Here is a 17,803-nt window from a genome sequence, read left to right on the forward strand (position 1 = left end):
TCTTGGGTGAGAACCTCCTTCCCTCAGCCAGGGCATTGAACATGGGTCGTGGATGGGTATTCCAGCATGACAATGACCCAAAACACACGGCCAAGGCAACAAAGGAGTGGCTCAAGAAGAACCACATTAAGGTCCTGGAGTGGCCTAGCCAGTCTCCAGACCATAATCCCATAGAAAATCTGTGGAGGGAGCTGAAGGTTTGAGTTGCCAAACGTCAGCCTCGAAACCTTAATGACTTGGAGAAGATCTGCAAAGAGGAGTGGGACAAAATCCCTCCTGAGATGTGTGCACATGCTTTTTCAGTTCTGCCCACATATTTGCTATAGGATTGAGGTTGGGGCTTGGTGATGGCCACTCCAATACCTTGACGTTGTTGTCCTTAAGCCATTTTGCCACAACTTTGGAAGTATGCTTGGGGTGATTGTCCATTTGGAAGAATCATTTGCGACCAAGCTTGAACTTCCTGACTGATGTCTTGAGATGTTGCTTCAATATATCCACATAATTTTCCTTCCTCATGATATCATCTATTTTGTGAAGTGCACCAGTCCCTCCTGCAGCAAAGCACCCCCACAGCATGATGCTGCCACCCCGTGCTTCACGGTTGGGATGGTGTTCTTCGGCTTGCAAGCGACCCCCTTTTTCCTCCAAACATAACGATGATGGTCATTATGGCCAAACAGTTCTATTTTTGTTTCATCAGACCAGATGACAGTTCTCCAAAAAGTATGATCTTTGTCCCCATGTGCAGTTGCAAACCGTAGTCTGTCTTTTTTATGGCGGTTTTGGAGCAGTGGCTTCTTTCTTGCTGAGTGGCCTTTCAGGTTATGTCGATATAGGACTCGTTTTACTGTGGATATAGACACTTTTGTACCTGTTTCCTCCAGCATCTTCACAAGGTCCTTTGCTGTTGTTCTGGGATTGATTTGCACGATCTCTAGGAGACAGAACGCGTCTCCTTCCTGAGCGGTATGACGGCTGCGTGGTCCCATGGTGTTTATACTTTCGTACTATTGTTTGTACAGATGAACGTGGTACCTTCGGGAGTTTAGAATTTGCTCCCAAGGATGAACCAGACTTGTGGAGGTCTACAATCTTTTTTCTGAGGTCTTGGATGATTTCTTTTGATTTTCCTATGATGTCAAGCAAAGAGGCACTGAGTTTGAAGGTAGGCCTTGAAATACATCCACTGGTACACCTCCAATTGACTCAAATGATGTCAATTAGCCTATCAGAAGCTTCTAAAGCCATGACATCATTTTCTGGAATTTTCCAAGCTGTTTAAAGGCATAGTCAACTTAGTGTATTATAAGTGAAATAATCTGTCTGTAAACAATTATTGGAAAAATTACTTGTGTCATGCACAAAGTAGATGTCCTAACCGACTTGCCAAAACTATAGTTTGTTAACAAGAAATTTGTGGAGTGGTTGAAAAACGTGTTTTAATGACTCCAACCTAAGTGTATGTAAACTTCCGACTTCAACTGTATACACTACCAGTCAAAAGTTTGGACACACCTACTCATTCAAGGGTTTTTCTTTATTTGTACTATATTATAATAATAGTGAGGACATCAAAACTATGAAATAACATATATGGAATCATGTAGCAACCAAAAAAGTGTTAAACAAATCAAAATCTATTTTATATTTGAGATTCTTCAAAAATCCACCCTTTGCCTTGATGACAGCTTTGCCAACTCTTGGCATTCTATCAACCAGCTTTGATTTGTTTAACACCTTTTTGGTTACTACATGATTCCATATGTGTTATTTCATAGTTTTGATGTCTTTACTATTATTCTACAATGTAGAAAATAGTAAAAATAAAGAAAAAACCTTGAATGAGTAGGTGTGTCCAAACTTTTGACTGGTACTGTGTGTGTGTGTGTGTGTGTGTGTGTATATATATATATATTTCAATTCTATCTCTCCTGCTCTCCACACATCTTCTGCTTGTTGTTATGATGCCAAGAATCACCTCAGTCTAATCACTATATTACTCTGTGTGTGTGTGTATGTATACACGCTTGTGTGTGTGTGTATGATGAAAAAGCAAGTGAATGTGCTGATTGTATATGCTGTTTAAGTATCTTAAAGCAGTCACCCTTCAGGGCCAGCCCTGCGGCCTTCAAACAGCCACCAGAAACTGATCTAACCCTCATGGTTATGGTTAGGATCAGGGAAGGTCAAGCTAATCCTAGATCTGTGCCTAAGGGCACCGTCGACCTTGCAGCCATTGAAAGAGTCTGACCGACTTTACAGAACAGTGTGAGCATAACAGTAATGAGCCCTTTAAAATCTCTCTCTCTCTCCCTCTCACTCTCTCTTTTCTTTGCCTCATCCTCTCTCTTTTTCTCTCACCCTCATCTCTCTATCCCCACTATCTCTCCCTTCCTCTCTCTCTCTTTCTCTCTCTCGTTCTCTCTCTCTCCCCCCTCTCTCTCTCTTCTCTCCCTCTCTCTCTCTTTTCTTTGCCTCATCCTCTTTTTCTCTCTCACCCTCTCACCCTCTTATCTCTCTATCCCCACTATCTCTCTCTCTCTCTCTCTTCCTCCTCTTTTTCTCCTTCTCTCAGCCACCTCTCTCATCTCTTTCCATCTCTCTTTTCTCTGTAATTTATTTTCTCTTCCTCATCTCTCTCTGTCTCCACCTCTCTCTCTCTCTCTCTCTCTCTCTCTCTCTCTCTCTCTCTCTCTCTCTCTCTCTCTCTCCCTGACTCCCTCACCTTGCCAACTCTTTGATCACTGCAATAAAACAGATTAACTACACGCTGCATTCCCCCCTAACCCTCTCTAACTGCTAATGGGCCACGATGAGGAGAGAAAACATTTACAGTCAACCCCCTAACCTTTCACTTCCCCTCGCTTAGGGCCCGATTCAGACTTAGGAAATGTATGTCTTTCCTACACATGCTTTCCTGTGCACTTCTCAGTAGCTAGTATTCAGACGTAATTTATGCAGGTTTGGCAGGCGTGGTTCCCATGCGCGTTTTATTCAACCGCTTAAACACTCCCACTTGCTGGTCAACATATTTTTTCGTGGAGTTTTAATTTAATAGGGTTTTCAGTACATTTATCTAAAGCCGTCCCTTTACATCTGGTGTACCTTTGATTTGAATTTTCTTGACAGACTCACTAGAATATATAGAGAGAACGGTTCAAAATATTAGGGATCAATTAAAGAAAGCCATGTAAATACATGAATATTCATCTCCTTTTCAGCACCAATTGGTGGATAAATAAAATACTCTGATCTTGTATATTGTTTAGAGTTAGAAAAGTATTTATGGGCCTCCCGAGTGGCACACTGGTCTAAGGCACTGCATCGCGGTGTTGCCGCATCGCTACAGTGGCGCAGTGGTCTAAGGCACTGCATCGCAGTGCAAACTGTGCCACTAGAGATCCTGGTTCGAATCCAGGCTCTGTCGCAGCCGGCCGCGACCGGGAGACTCATGGGCGGCGCACAATTGGCCCAGCGTCGTCCAGGGTAGGGGAGGGAATGGCCGGCAGGGATGTAGCTCAGTTGATAGAGCATGGCGTTTGCAACGCCAGGGTTGTGGGTTCGATTCCCACGGGGGGCCAGTATATATAAAAATATATATATATATGTATTCACTAACTGTAAGTCGCTCTGGATAAGAGCGTCTGCTAAATAACGTAAATGTAATGTAAATGCTACAGCCTGGGGTTCGATCCCAGTGTTACAATCGGCCGTGACCGGGAGTCCCATAGGGCGGCACACAATTGGCCCAGCGTCGTCCGCGTTAGGGAAGGGTTTGGCCGGGGGTGGGGCTTTACTTGGCTAGCGACTCCTTGTGTTGGGTCGGGCGCCTGCAGGCTGATTTCGATCGTCAGTTGAACAGTGTTTCCTCCGACACATTGGTGCAGCTGGCTTCCGGTTAAGCGAGCAGGTGTTAAGAAGCGCGGCTTGGCGGGTCATTTTTCGGAGGACACATGACTCGATCTTCGCTTCTCCCGAGCCTGTTGGGGAGTTGCAGCAATGAGACAAGATCGTAATCACGAGAAAAAGGGGGTCAAAAATATATTGGTGAATAAAAAATACAGTGGTTTGACTCATCCATCTTGAAATGTTGGAAAGTGAGAAAGTGTATAATAGGGGTTGAACTGTAGTCCTATAAATATACTCTAATAATCCTCACTAATCATGGAACTGTGATGACAACGGTCCAGTCATCGTGAACCGTGAACAAGGCTCCAGGTTTAAACTGCTACATATGGTCTGCGTTCCATAATGATTCAAATAGGCTACATGTCCCAAATTATTGCACATACTTGTAATATGTTAGCCTAGTATGATCCACTATTGTTAGCGATCCTCAGGAACAACCACACGAACGTGACAGAGGAATGAAAGGTAAACTAACGATGTAATAGAAACTAACACTAAAGTGACAGTTATAAATGTATGTGGGTATAACTGATGGTGGCTACTGATAGTGTCTAATATTTAACACAATACAATTAAAAAATATATATATACTGTGAAAAGTCCAGGCATATAATTAAAACATTCTAGAAATCATAATTCAAGAAGCCTATAGCTTGTCCCCCCAAATTTCATCCTTGCAAGTTTTAAGGCCAGCATTTCATAAACTTCACTGTAGAGAAAAAAGAAGCAACCAGCACACTGCTCTTGCTAGTATCACTGCTCTTTATTAAGCTTTACGTATCGGCCTCAAGGCCTTTGTCTGAGCTTTTGATGAAGGCCTTGAGGCTGATGCGTAAAGCTTATTAAAGAGCAGTGATACCAGCAAGAGCAGTGTGCAGGTTTCTTCTTTTTACTCATCTTATTCAACTGGTACCTTGCACCTGCAACAAAGATAGTTCAGATGTGCGAGTGCCTTTTGAATTATAAACGTCACTGTAGAAAAGGTGATATGTTGATATGCTTCAGTTGTTTGCTGCCATATGACTGGTTTCACATTTGTCTCCAGCAATCATAAGGTAAAATAGATCTAAAACAATTGTCGTTTATATTTACAATCCCCTTATCCAAACGGCTTACTCATTTACCTAGCTCTTATCAATAGCTCTTATGAATTTGTAAATTACAGCGTATGGTGAATGGTGTGATTTCTATCGGAAAAAAAGAAAGTAGATGTTGTTCCACTTGGAACCGACATGTTGCTCGACCTTATTCATTGTAAATGTGGTGGAATTATGAGGGAATTAAGTCAAGGTCAGTATACGGCGTATCTGTAGACACCTCCAACACACCTTCATTTCATTTGCTCTCCACCCCAAACAAATAGCGGGTGAATGGCATGCTGTTCTCATGCTTAAGTTCAGGAATACGCGTAGAGAGAAAAGTGCATAAAAGGGAATTATGTTCCATTTACCCGTGCTTAACTCGGGTCGTGATTCCCCTATAGCGCGTTAGCACGTCAGCTAATCTCGATGATTGGACATTGATTGGTTAAGCGACGGAGAGAGATTGTGTGTGTGTGTGTTTGTGTGTGTGTGTACTCAGAGCTTCACTTTGGGTGCTGTTGTTGTACTTAGTCTGAGTTGAGTTGAGGATACAGACACTCATCTGAATGCTGTACGTTTTCTTAAAAACCACTGATACAGAGCACGTTAGTCTGACTCCCAATCAGCTGTAAAGGCCGGAGCCCGTAATTCATAAAGCATCTCAGAGTATGAGTGCTGATCTAGGATCAGTTCTACCTTTTAGATCACAATTGATAAGAAAACATGGATGGGGGCGGACTTGATCCCAGATCAGCACTCCTACACTGAGACACCTGATACTGGACGGCTCCTGGTCTTTTTACTGCAGGATGTAAATCATGTTTTCACCATATGTTGTCCCAGTGAGTCCCCAAAGGAAAGGGTTTTTTGAAGTGGCACTTCAACAGAGAGAAAAAACATTTCTGTGGTTAACCAATTAAGAGGGCAATAGAAGTCTGACGCAAACTTCAGTAGAGACAGAGAGAGGAGGAGAAGATTAAAACTACTGACGATAGCGTGAGTTCCCTTTTCACCCAGTGATTGTGTTTTCCAGTCAGCGCTCTCTCTGGTGTTATCGTGCACATTCTCTCTCTCTCTCTCTCTCTCTCTCTCTCTCATTTCTCATCTCATTGGTGGCTGTATGGCTTGATGGGCGCACACACACACACTAACACACAAACACTAACACACACAGTTTAATGGGGCACCTGGCTCTGCACAGATGTGTGGTGATACAGCTTGTGTCCCTGTGAGGAATGACATCACTGTTAGAAGGGGGCAAGGGGGAGTGTGTATGCATACGTGTGAGTGAGTGTGTCTGTGTGTGTGTATGAGTGTATATACAGTATGTCTGTGTGTATGAGTGTGTGCGTATGTGTGTAGGCTGTATTATTTATAGCAACCAGAGGTCCCTGCCTGGGCCCTGCCACCACATGTTTACTGCAGACTGCAGAGACAACTTTACTTTTTGTTCTCCGCAACGCACCACAACAGCAGGGTCACCGCAACAGCAGGGTCACCACAACAGCAGGGTCACCACAACAGCAGGGTCACCGCAACAGCAGGGTCACCGCAACAGCAGGGTCACCGCAACAGCAGGGTCACCACAACAGCAGGGTCACCGCAACAGCAGGGTCATCGCAACAGCAGGGTCACCACAACAGCAGGGTCATCGCAACAGCAGGGTCACCACAACAGCAGGGTCGTTCCTCCTTTAAAAGGGTGCAGCTGCACCTGGACGCTCATTTTGGATCCACTTTGCATTTTCACCCATTAATGGTTACCTTTAGGATTGGAGGAAGTGGAAGCTGATCCTAGATCTGTAACTTAAGGGAAACTTCACCCCGGAGGAAGTTTTCTAACAGCTCCTATACACATTGGTCTGGTCCAGGAGAGGTTTTGGGGGTGCATGCTTTCGTTCCAACCCAGCACTAACTGGTCCTAACCAAGCCCTATAGGGCGGCGACCATAACACTGACTACAAACCTGGACTATTGACTGTCAGGAAATTCAACCTCGTCTGTTTTGTCAACCTTTCCCTAGAAGACGATATGGGAAAGAGAAGACCATCCACCGTACATGATGGATGAGCTGGGACTGAGGGGGGAATACACCATGCACACACACACACACACACACACAGGGACCCAGTTGTGCCTTGCCTGGCAGGTTGGGTCACCGCAGTACAGATGGATGGGGACCAACTTGGGAGGGAGGGGGCAGGTGGCTAACTCTCTTTCTTTCTGTTGTCCATCCTTCTAATTCCCTCCTTCTCCTCAGCTGCCCCATATTCTCTCTCTCTCTCTCTCTCTCTCTCCTTCCCTCTCTCTCTCTCATCCTGAGGGAGTAGTCTGTGATCAGAGAGTGATGAGTTGGGGCGCAGAGTCATTATCAGCCTGCTGCAAGTTTATGTAGCAGGGGAGCACACACACACACACACACACACACACACACACACTTACTCAACTGACATCTGTCCACTCACGCCTACCATTACACTTCACATCCTGACAAGCCCACTATTTTACTTCCTCAAAGGAGCATATTTAAGAGAATGTTTTTCTGCAATTATCAGTAATGGGTTCACACTGTGTACAGGTGTGTGTGTGTGTGTGTGTGTGTGTGTGTTACCCAGAAAGAGGTACATATGGGTTAGATCAAGTGGTTGTATAAGTGTTAATGTAATGTTTCATTTTGAAGCTGAGCGTTGTTAGCTATAAACCTGGCAGGGGAGGGAAGGTAACCAACACTGATTTACACAAAGGAAGACGTTTAAAGATTACTACTCACCCTAAATGGCTGCTGGGAACTGGTGAAAGAAGTGTCAAAATGTTAGGGTTCACTTGGAAGCGTGCGTGTGTGTGTGTGCACATGTATTTGAAGTAACAGTAGCTTTATGATGCCACTTGATGATGGCTACAAATTATCAGAAGTGGTGACGATGAAACCCTTTGAAGCTAGTTTCCAAAAAGTCTAAAGCCATTAGGGGGGGTTCTACTATGTTAACATATGGAATTGTTTTAAGGTGGTCATACCATCGATCATTAAGCTATTTGATTTAGAATTTTAGGACCCTTTTAGGTCTACTTTTTTTTAATTGTGTTTGGCATTTACTACTATAGCCCATAGAAACACCTTGAATAACACTTTCATAAATGGGTAAAAAGACAGTAAAAAAATAAATCATAAGGTTTTGAAGTGTCTGTCCTATATCTAGGAGATATAAGTACGCTCAGGAAATATGTTTGTTTTTTTGGACACATATTTAACCCCTTAGTTTTGTTGGCACAAAACCACCTCCATGCTTCCATTTGTTTGTATGGGTTACCTTCAGACGAGTCCTGTGACACCCTGTGGGGGTTGTAGAGCAAAAGGGAGAACACCATTGTGTTCATGAGAGTGGTCCAATTTGTTTTTAGGCCAACCGTTCTGACGTTTTCGTCTCATGGTCTGACAAACACCGCTGTACCTCGGTCACCTTCCACCGCAGATGCGGAAGGCCGACAAGATATATCTAGCTTAAACTGACTTTTTTATTATGTTACTTAGATTAACGCATGGGTGTGTCAATAGACTAAAAGTATATTTGGTTCGCTAGAAAAAAAAGCCTAACTAACACATCAAGCCTAAATAAACAATTAACGCATAAACACCAATCAATTACCTGGTGTTAATTAGTTTATTATTGAGTTAATTTTTCAAACAGTTTTGAAAAAGAAGATCAGACTTCTGATCACCTTTTATATTTTTTATGATAGAACAGATGAAGCAGTGGAAGCTGCTGAGGGGAGGATGGCTCATAATAATGGTCTGGAACGGTGCAAATGGAATGGCATCAAACACCTGAAAACCATGTTTGCTGTATTTGATACCGTTCCACGAATTCCATTCCAGCCATTACCACGAGCCCGTCCTCCCCAATTAAGGTGCCACCAGCCTCCTGAGAGAAGAAGGTACAGTAGGGAGGTAGACACAGACAGACAGGCGGACGGATGGACGGACGGGCGGACGGGCGGACAATGCTCGATCCCTCGTCGCCAAGGGGGCATGTGTGGAGCTTAGAATCGCTACACCAGACTCAGGCAAAAAAAAGAATTGTTAACACAGAATTGTGCAATTGCTAGTATCTGAAAATAACCTATACAGCAACTAGCATTAGCTGTCGTGTTTTTAATGATTGCCCGCAAGCTCACATCTGTGTCAGAAAACATATCTGTGATCAATAAGTGTCCGACACGCAACATTGATGAATCAACAGAAAAACCACAACAAGTCAATATTATGGACCCCTGTTTGTCTGCTTCTGCTGCTGCAGCTGGGACCAAACATGTTGTTTTGACGGAAAACTAGTGTGTGTGTGTGTGTGTGTGTGTGTTTGTGTTACTGCACTAGTGTGTCTCCACATAATGTGTGCTGGTGCGTGTCTTCTGCATGTACTCAAGCGTCAAACCAAAACATTGAGTTGTTGTGAGTTGTTGTCATTGACATCTATGCATAGCCTCACTAAGGGCTCTACTCAATTCGTATTGCGGAAGTTCAGCGTTACAGTGTGATTAAAGGCAATGTTCCCGTGTTAGCGGAGACTGCATTCATGGTAAATGCTGCGTATGTCGACTCAATCAGAAATTACCTTTATATTTCTATTGTTCAATCTGCAACACTTCATCAATACAGATTGATTAGAGCCCTAACTTAAGCAGGAGCCATTGAGTTGGAATTTGAACATACTGTCCCATCTTTGTAGCAGTAGGCTTGTATTCAACAAATCCATAGCAAAATAAAATCATTTTCTCCTCTGAGTGGCCCTCTTAAGAAAAGCACATTTATCACAATTTGTCAAAAGACTCAGCCCACATAGTTCTAAGGGGAATATAACGGATAAACAAGTCTTCCTTATGGCTGAACAGTAGCAGTCAGTCTCTGTTTTCAATTTGACATTGTGATGCAGATATATTGTACCAATGCTAGTATATATAGTATATATATACAGATATATACAAAAAGTATTTAGTCAGCCACCAATTGTGCAAGTTCTCCCACTTAAAAAGATGAGAGAGGCCTGTAATTTTCATCATAGGTACACGTGAACTATGACAGACAAATTTAGAAAAAAAATCCAGAAAATCACTGTAGGATTTTTAATGAATTTATTTGCAAATTATGGTGGAAAATAAGTATTTGGTCACCTACAAACAAGCAAGATTTCTGGCTCTCACAGACCTGTAACTTCTTCTTTAAGAGGCTCCTCTGTCCTCCACTCGTTACCTGTATTAATGGCACCTCAAACAGTCACACTCCAAACTCCACTATGGCCAAGACCAAAGAGCTGTCACCAGAAACAAAATTGTAGACCTGCACCAGGCTGGGAAGACTGAATCTGCAATAGGTAAGCAGCTTGGTTTGAAGAAATCAACTGTGGGAGCAATTATTAGGAAATGGAAGACATACAAGACCACTGATAATCTCCCTCAATCTGGGGCTCCACGCAAGATCTCACCCCGTGGGGTCAAAATGATCACAAGAACGGTGAGCAAAAATCCCAGAACCACACGGGGGGACCAAGTGAATGACCTGCAGAGAGCTGGGACCAAAGTAACAAAGCCTACCATCAGTAACACACTACGCCGCCAGGGACTCAAATCCTGCAGTGCAAGACGTGTCCCCCTGCTAAAGCCGGTACGTGTCCAGGCCCGTCTGAAGTTTGCTAGAGTGCATTTGGATGATCCAGAAGAGGATTGGGAGAATGTCATATGGTCAGATGAAACCAAAATATATAACTTTTTGGTAAAAACTCAGCTCGTCGTGTTTGGAGGACAAAGAATGCTGAGTTGCATCCAAAGAACACCATACCTACTGTGAAGCATGGGGGTGGAAACGTCATGCTTTGGGGCTGTTTTTCTGCAAAGGGACCAGGACGACTGATCCGTGTAAAGGAAAGAATGAATGGGGCCATGTATCGTGAGATTTTGAGTGAAAACCTCCTTCCATCAGCAAGGGCATTGAAGATGAAACGTGGCTGGGCCTTTCAGCATGACAATGATCCCAAACACACCGCCCGGGCAACGAAGGAGTGGCTTCGTAAGAAGCATTTCAAGGTCCTGGAGTGGCCTAGCCAGTCTCCAGATCTCAACCCCATAGAAAATCTTTGGCGGGAGTTGAAAGTCCGTGTTGCCCAGCGACAGCCCCAAAACATCACTGCTCTAGAGGAGATCTGCATGGAGGAATGGGCCAAAATACCAGCAACAGTGTGTGAAAACCTTGTGAAGACTTACAGAAAACGTTTGACCTGTGTCATTGCCAATAAAGGGTATATAACAAAGTATTTAGAAACTTTTGTTATTGACCAAATACTTATTTTCCACCATAATTTGCAAATAAATTCATTAAAAATCCTACAATGTGATTTTCTGGATTTTTTTTCCTCATTTTGTCTGTCATAGTTGAAAATTACAGGCCTCTCTCATCTTTTTAAGTGGGAGAACTTGCACAATTGGTGGCTGACTAAATACTTTTTTCCCCCACTGTATCTATATCCACAACATCTGCTATCCATTAATGATCCCTATCTGTAATATCTCTTGCAAATATTCCCATCAGTCATTGTTGATTGTTAATAAAGTATCCTATCCTATCATTCCAGGCTATATCACAATCCGGCCATGATTGGGAGTCCCATAGGGCGGCGCACAATTGGCCCAGCGTCATCTGGGTTTGGCCGGTGTAGGCCGTCATTGTAAATAATAATTTGTTCTTAACTGACTTGCCTAGTTAAATAAAGGTTAAAAAGAATTTTTTAAAAAGAATGTCCTATTCTAGAATATACTGTAGAATGAATAACTCCTCATAGGCAGTTGAAAACCCAGGGTGGTACGTGTAGTCGTGTGGTTATTAAGATGTTTCCTTTTTTCCTCAAGGACACAGAGCAGTAGACTACAGGAGGTTACCTTGATGGCAATGACCCGTCGACCACAGCCACAGAGAGTGGTCAGGTGCCTAGCAACACCCTTTAAAACATTGGTACAAAATGGGCTTTTTGGAGATTTGATTTTTTCAGGGAATAATATCCAAGAGATGAGGAACTTATTATCAGCGCAAATCAAGGTAACTTATCTTAAAAAACCTTATAATAAGGTTGCCGTTTGGAAATATCTTAATCTATGTATTTTTGTCCTTGCAGTTTATGTTCATATTGTACTATCCATTCATTGGCCTAGGACTGTGGAGACATCTGAGTAGGTTTAGGATGCATCAGCTGTTTTTAGCTTGTACTGTTCTTCCTCTCCTATCTTTATGGACAGAAACAGATGTAAATCACTTTCTGACATAATTTCAGTGTATCTGAAGTGTGCGATTTTCTTTGACGCTGCCTTCAGTGTTTCCCTGACCGTGTCTCTCTTTAGTCACAGTAGCAGGTTTCCCTGACCATGTCTCTCTTTAGTCACAGTAGCAGGTTTCCCTGACCATGTCTCTCTTTATTCACAGTAGCAGGTTTCCCTGACCATGTCTCTCTTTAGTCACAGTAGCAAGTTTCCCTGACCATGTCTCTCTTTAGTCACAGTAGCAGGTTTCCCTGACCATGTCTCTCTTTAGTCACAGTAGCAGGTTTCCCTGACCATGTCTCTCTTTAGTCACAGTAGCAGGTTTCCCTGACCATGTGTCTCTTTATTCACATTAGCAGGTTTCCCTGACCATGTGTCTCTTTAGTCACAGTAGCAGGTTTCCCTGACCATGTCTCTCTTTATTCACAGTAGCAGGTTTCCCTGACCATGTCTCTCTTTAGTCACAGTAGCAGGTTTCCCTGACCATGTCTCTCTATAGTCACAGTAGCAGGTGACAGAAGCCACTTTCTGTGTCACTGACATGATCGTTCAACCACAACCAGCGACAGTCCATTCCACTTCAGAGACCCAGGGACCTGCTTCCAATTTGGGCCTAAATTAGACCTTGTTCTACCCCCTTTAACTACCCCGTGCACTCAGCAAATATTAGCCAAATAAAACGGGGGTGAATGCAGGAAAGAGACAATAAAAGCAATAAAAGCAGGGGCTAGACGACTGTGGCCTCCTGTTCAGTCATACTGGGACCAGGGTTGTAAACCCCCCCCCCCCCCCCGCCAGGCGACAGAGAATGGACCGTTCCACTTTGAAGTGTCCCACAGTTGGTGAAACCAGGCGGCATACAGTTATATAGTCAGTTTTCTCTGTTTCAGCAACAACTCAATTTCCTCTCCTCTCCTCTCCTCTCCTCTCCTCTAACACCTGGTAGTGGTTAATATTTAAAGCCGTAGTAGATTTATTGAGCCACTCCCTATGTGTTTTATGTAGTGTATCAGGTCACATGTTACCTATGAGAGGCCCATGGTTTGTGTAATGTGGTTTATATTACCTTGGTCATTACAGCCGTGTATGGTCTCTCTCAATCTAGCTCCTTTTCAAAGGACATGTTTCTGGTTCTATATATCCCCTGGCCCAGCTCTAGCCAGACAAAGAGGGCAGACCATGGTCAGTGTGAGACAAACCACACCAGACGCTCGCACACGCACGCACACAGGCAAGCATGCACCTACACAAGCTTGTGTGCACGCATGCACACCAGTGTTGGGGTCAAGTTGAATTGAAGACAGTCAATTCAATAAGTGTATTTAAATTCCGACTTAATTGTTGTAAAATGTTCAGATATTTTCAATGGCTTGTCAATAAACTGAAAAGGATAACCTATTTATGTAAAATGTTTTTGCATTAAAAAAATGAAAAAAACAAATCACTTCCTGAATTGACTGTCTTCAATTTGAATTGATCCCAACCCTGACGCACACGCATACACACACGCACATTCTCCTTTCCCCCAAAGGCATCTGCATACTAGGTACAGTTTGCTCCTAGTAGAACTCAGCTAGGTGAAGTGAACGTCTGTGGCTCCCATACTCCCTCTGGAGACGCCGTAACCAGTGTACCGTATACTTCCTCAAAACAGTCTGAATTCATCTAAGATAACTCAATATGTCTGTAATTAATTTGGAAGTTTTTGCCGAGGAGGTCTTAGATGCGTAATTTTACATCTAACTAAGATGTTTGGTTCAGCATTTCTCAAGTGAAAAAATCTGCATGTAAACGAGTCGTCCTTTGTTGAATGACAACAAACACTTAATTGAAAAATCCCTACTGTTGACTAATCACCCGACGAAGGGGCGTAGACGTCGGCTACCGAACTTCGGCTGGCTTGTTTCTTTCTTTCTTTCTTTCTTTCTTTCTTTCTTTCTTTCTTTCTTTCTTTCTTTCTTTCTTTCTTTCTTTCTTTCTTTCTTTCTTTCTTTCTTTCTTTCTTTCTTTCTTTCTTTCTTTCTTTCTTTCTTTCTTTCTTTCTTTCTTTCTTTCTTTCTTTCTTTCTTTCTTTCTTTCTTTCTTTCTTTCTTTCTTTCTTTCTTTCTTTCTTTCTTTCTTTCTTTCTTTCTTTCTTTCTTTCTTTCTTTCTTTCTTTCTTTCTTTCTTTCTTTCTTTCTTTCTTTCTTTCTTTCTTTCTTTCTTTCTTTCTTTCTTTCTTTCTTTCTTTCTTTCTTTCTTTCTTTCTTTCTTTCTTTCTTTCTTTCTTTCTTTCTTTCTTTCTTTCTTTCTTTCTTTCTTTCTTTCTTTCTTTCTTTCTTTCTTTCTTTCTTTCGTCCCAAAGGCCTGCTGTGAAGGAGAGAGTGTGTGTCTCCTCAAGCCCCCCAGACCACCAGTCAGATGTCAATGAAGCCACAGGAGTCCATTCTCTCCCTGTCTATTCTTTAACAGGGACTCACTCACATTCAAATGACTGCTGAGGAGAGGGAGAGAGAGAGAACTAAAAACACATCCCTGTTTTCCACTAACACTGAGGCCATCGTCTGACACACACAAACACACACAAACACACACATACGCAAACACACGCACACACACACACACATACACACACAAACACACACACACAGTCTTGTACAGCTAACCTTGTGGGGTCACACAATTCAGTCCCATTCAAAATCCTATTTTCCTTAACCCCTGACCCTAACCCTAAACCTAACCCTAACCTGTACTCTTAACCTTAATCTAAAAACCTAACCTTAACCCTAACCCTAACCCTAGCTCCTAACCCTAAAACTAACCCTAGCTCCTAACCCTAACCCTTAACATAATTCCAACACTAATTCTAACCTTAACCCTAAACCCCCTAGAAATAGCATTTGACGTCGTAGGGACTAACAAAATGTCCCCAGTTGGTCACATTTTTGTTTTGGACTTCTGGACCCCACAAGTATAGTATAACACGTCCACACACACACACACACACACACACACACATACATTATTGTCATGAGGATCTCTGCAGGATGGACACATTATGAGAGCGGGGGAGGATCTCTTTTACTTTAAACTCTTTAACCCCCCCCCCCCCACACTCTCCCCCTCCTTCTCTCATCCCCCTCTCCCCCTTCTGTCATAGGACAAAAGAGAGTGATGAGAAGCCCTCTTGAGAAAGGTCTGTATTGTCATTCAACATCTGTAATGAGCTCTGAGAAGACTTTTGACATGCTGAGAGAGGTGATAGAGGAGACGGGAGAGAGGGATTAGCCTGATTGGATGGACAGAGAGAGGAGAGAGAATGGAGGAAAGGAGATCAAGAGGAACGCAGACTTGCAGAGTCATCGCAATGGGTCGATGCATGGGCTGTCATTGCAATCGCAATGGGTCGATCCTATTCCCTATACCCATAGGGCTCTGGTTAAAAGTAGTGCACCATATAGGGAATAGGGTGCCGTTTGGAACACAGCCATGGAGTGGTCGTCAGTGAATTGATTATGGAGACAGACCTTAAATTTTTTTTTGGTGATTCCTATAATATTAAATATAATGCCACTTAACAGACACTGTTTAAAAGTATGGAGTGCATACATTTTTGTAGACATGTTTAGTACATGTAATCCCTTCAGGAATTGAACCCATGACCTTGGTGTTGTTAGTGCCACCCTCTGACCAACTGAGCCACAATTTTATATCATAGAGGCTTCTAATCACAAAATAATCCATGGACTTGTAGATATATTTTGCCTCCAGAGAGAATTTTAACCAAAACTGTAATATTAAAAAATGTAATCATGCCCTTTTCTGATCATAGTCTCAAGAGTCTCTTGCTTTTTAAAAATTGGTTGGGAAAGAGAACCCCTCCTCTAGTGTACAGTGGCTTACGAAAGTATTCACCACCCTTGGCATTTTTCCTATTTTGTTGCCTTACAACCTGGAATTAAAATGGATTTTTTGGGGGTTTGTATCATTTGATTTACACAACATGCCTACCACTTTGAAGATGCAAAATATTTTTTTGTGTGAAACAAACAAGAAACAAGACAAAACAACATAACTATTCACCCCCCCCCCCAAAGTCAATACTTTGTAGAGCCACCTTTTGCAGCAATTACAGCTGCAAGTGTCTTGGGGTATGTCTCTATACGCTTGGCACATCTAGCCACTGGGATTTCTGCCCATTCTTCAAAGCAAAACTGCTCCAGCTCCTTCAAGTTGGATGGGTTCCGCTAGTGTACAGCAATCTTTAAGTCATACCACAGATTCTCAATTGGATTGAGGTCTGGGCTTTGACTAGGCCATTCCAAGACATTTAAATGTTTCCCCTTAAACCACTTGAGTGTTGCTTTAGCAGTATGCTTAGGGTCATTGTCCTGCTGGAAGGTGAACCTCCGTCCAGTCTCAAATCTCTGGAAGACTGAAACAGGTTTCCCTCAAGAATTTCCCTGTATTTAGCGCCATCCATCATTCCTTCAATTCTGACCAACTTCCCAGTCACTGCCGATGGAAAAACATCCCCATAGCATGATGCTGCCGCCACCATGCTTCACTGTGGGGATGGTGTTCTCTGGGTGATGTGAGCATTTTCCTTGATGCCCAAAAAGCTCAATTTTTAATCTGACCAGAGTAGCTTCTTCCATATGTTTGGGAAGTCTCCCACATGACTTTTGGTGAACACCAAACGTGTTTGCTTATTTTTTTCTTTAAGCAATGGCTTTTTTCTGGTCACTCTTACATAAAGCCCAGCTCTGTGGAGTGTACGGCTTAAAGTGGTCCTATGGACAGATACTCCAATCTCCGCTGTGGAGCTTTTCATTGTAAATACAACCTAATATTTATGTTTATTTATTTTCCCTTTTGTACTTTAACTATTTGCACATCATTACAACACTTGAAATGTCTTTATTATTTTGGAACTTTTGTGCGTGTAATGTTTACTGTTCATTTTTTATTGTTTATTTCACTTTTGTTTATTATATATTTCACTTGCTTTGGCAACATAAAAATATATTTCCCATGCCAATAAAGCCCCTTAAATTGAAATTGAAATTGAGAGAGAGGGAGAGACAGAGAGAGAGAGACAGAGAGAGACAGAGACTTTGGCAATGTTAACATATGTTTCCCATGCCAATAAAGCCCTTAAATTGAAAATTGAATTGAGAGACAGAGCGCCAGAGAGAGTGCCAGAGAGAGTGCCAGAGAGAGCGCCAGAGAGAGCGCCAGAGAGAGCGCCAGAGAGAGCGCCAGAGAGAGCGCCAGAGAGAGCGCCAGAGAGAGCGCCAGAGAGAGCGCCAGAGAGAGAGCCAGAGAGAGCGCCAGAGAGAGCGCCAGAGAGAGCGCCAGAGAGAGCGCCAGAGAGAGCGCCAGAGAGAGCGCCAGAGAGAGAGCCAGAGAGAGCGCCAGAGAGAGCGCCAGAGAGAGCGCCAGAGAGAGAGTGAGCCAGAGAGAGAGAGAGAGACAGAGCCAGAGAGAGAGAGAGAGAGCTAGAGAGAGACAGAGAGCCAGAGTGAGAGA

This window comes from Coregonus lavaretus (assembly GCF_964263955.1).
Source record: "Coregonus lavaretus genome assembly, contig: HAP1_SCAFFOLD_437, whole genome shotgun sequence".
Taxonomy (NCBI): Eukaryota; Metazoa; Chordata; class Actinopteri; order Salmoniformes; family Salmonidae; genus Coregonus; species Coregonus lavaretus.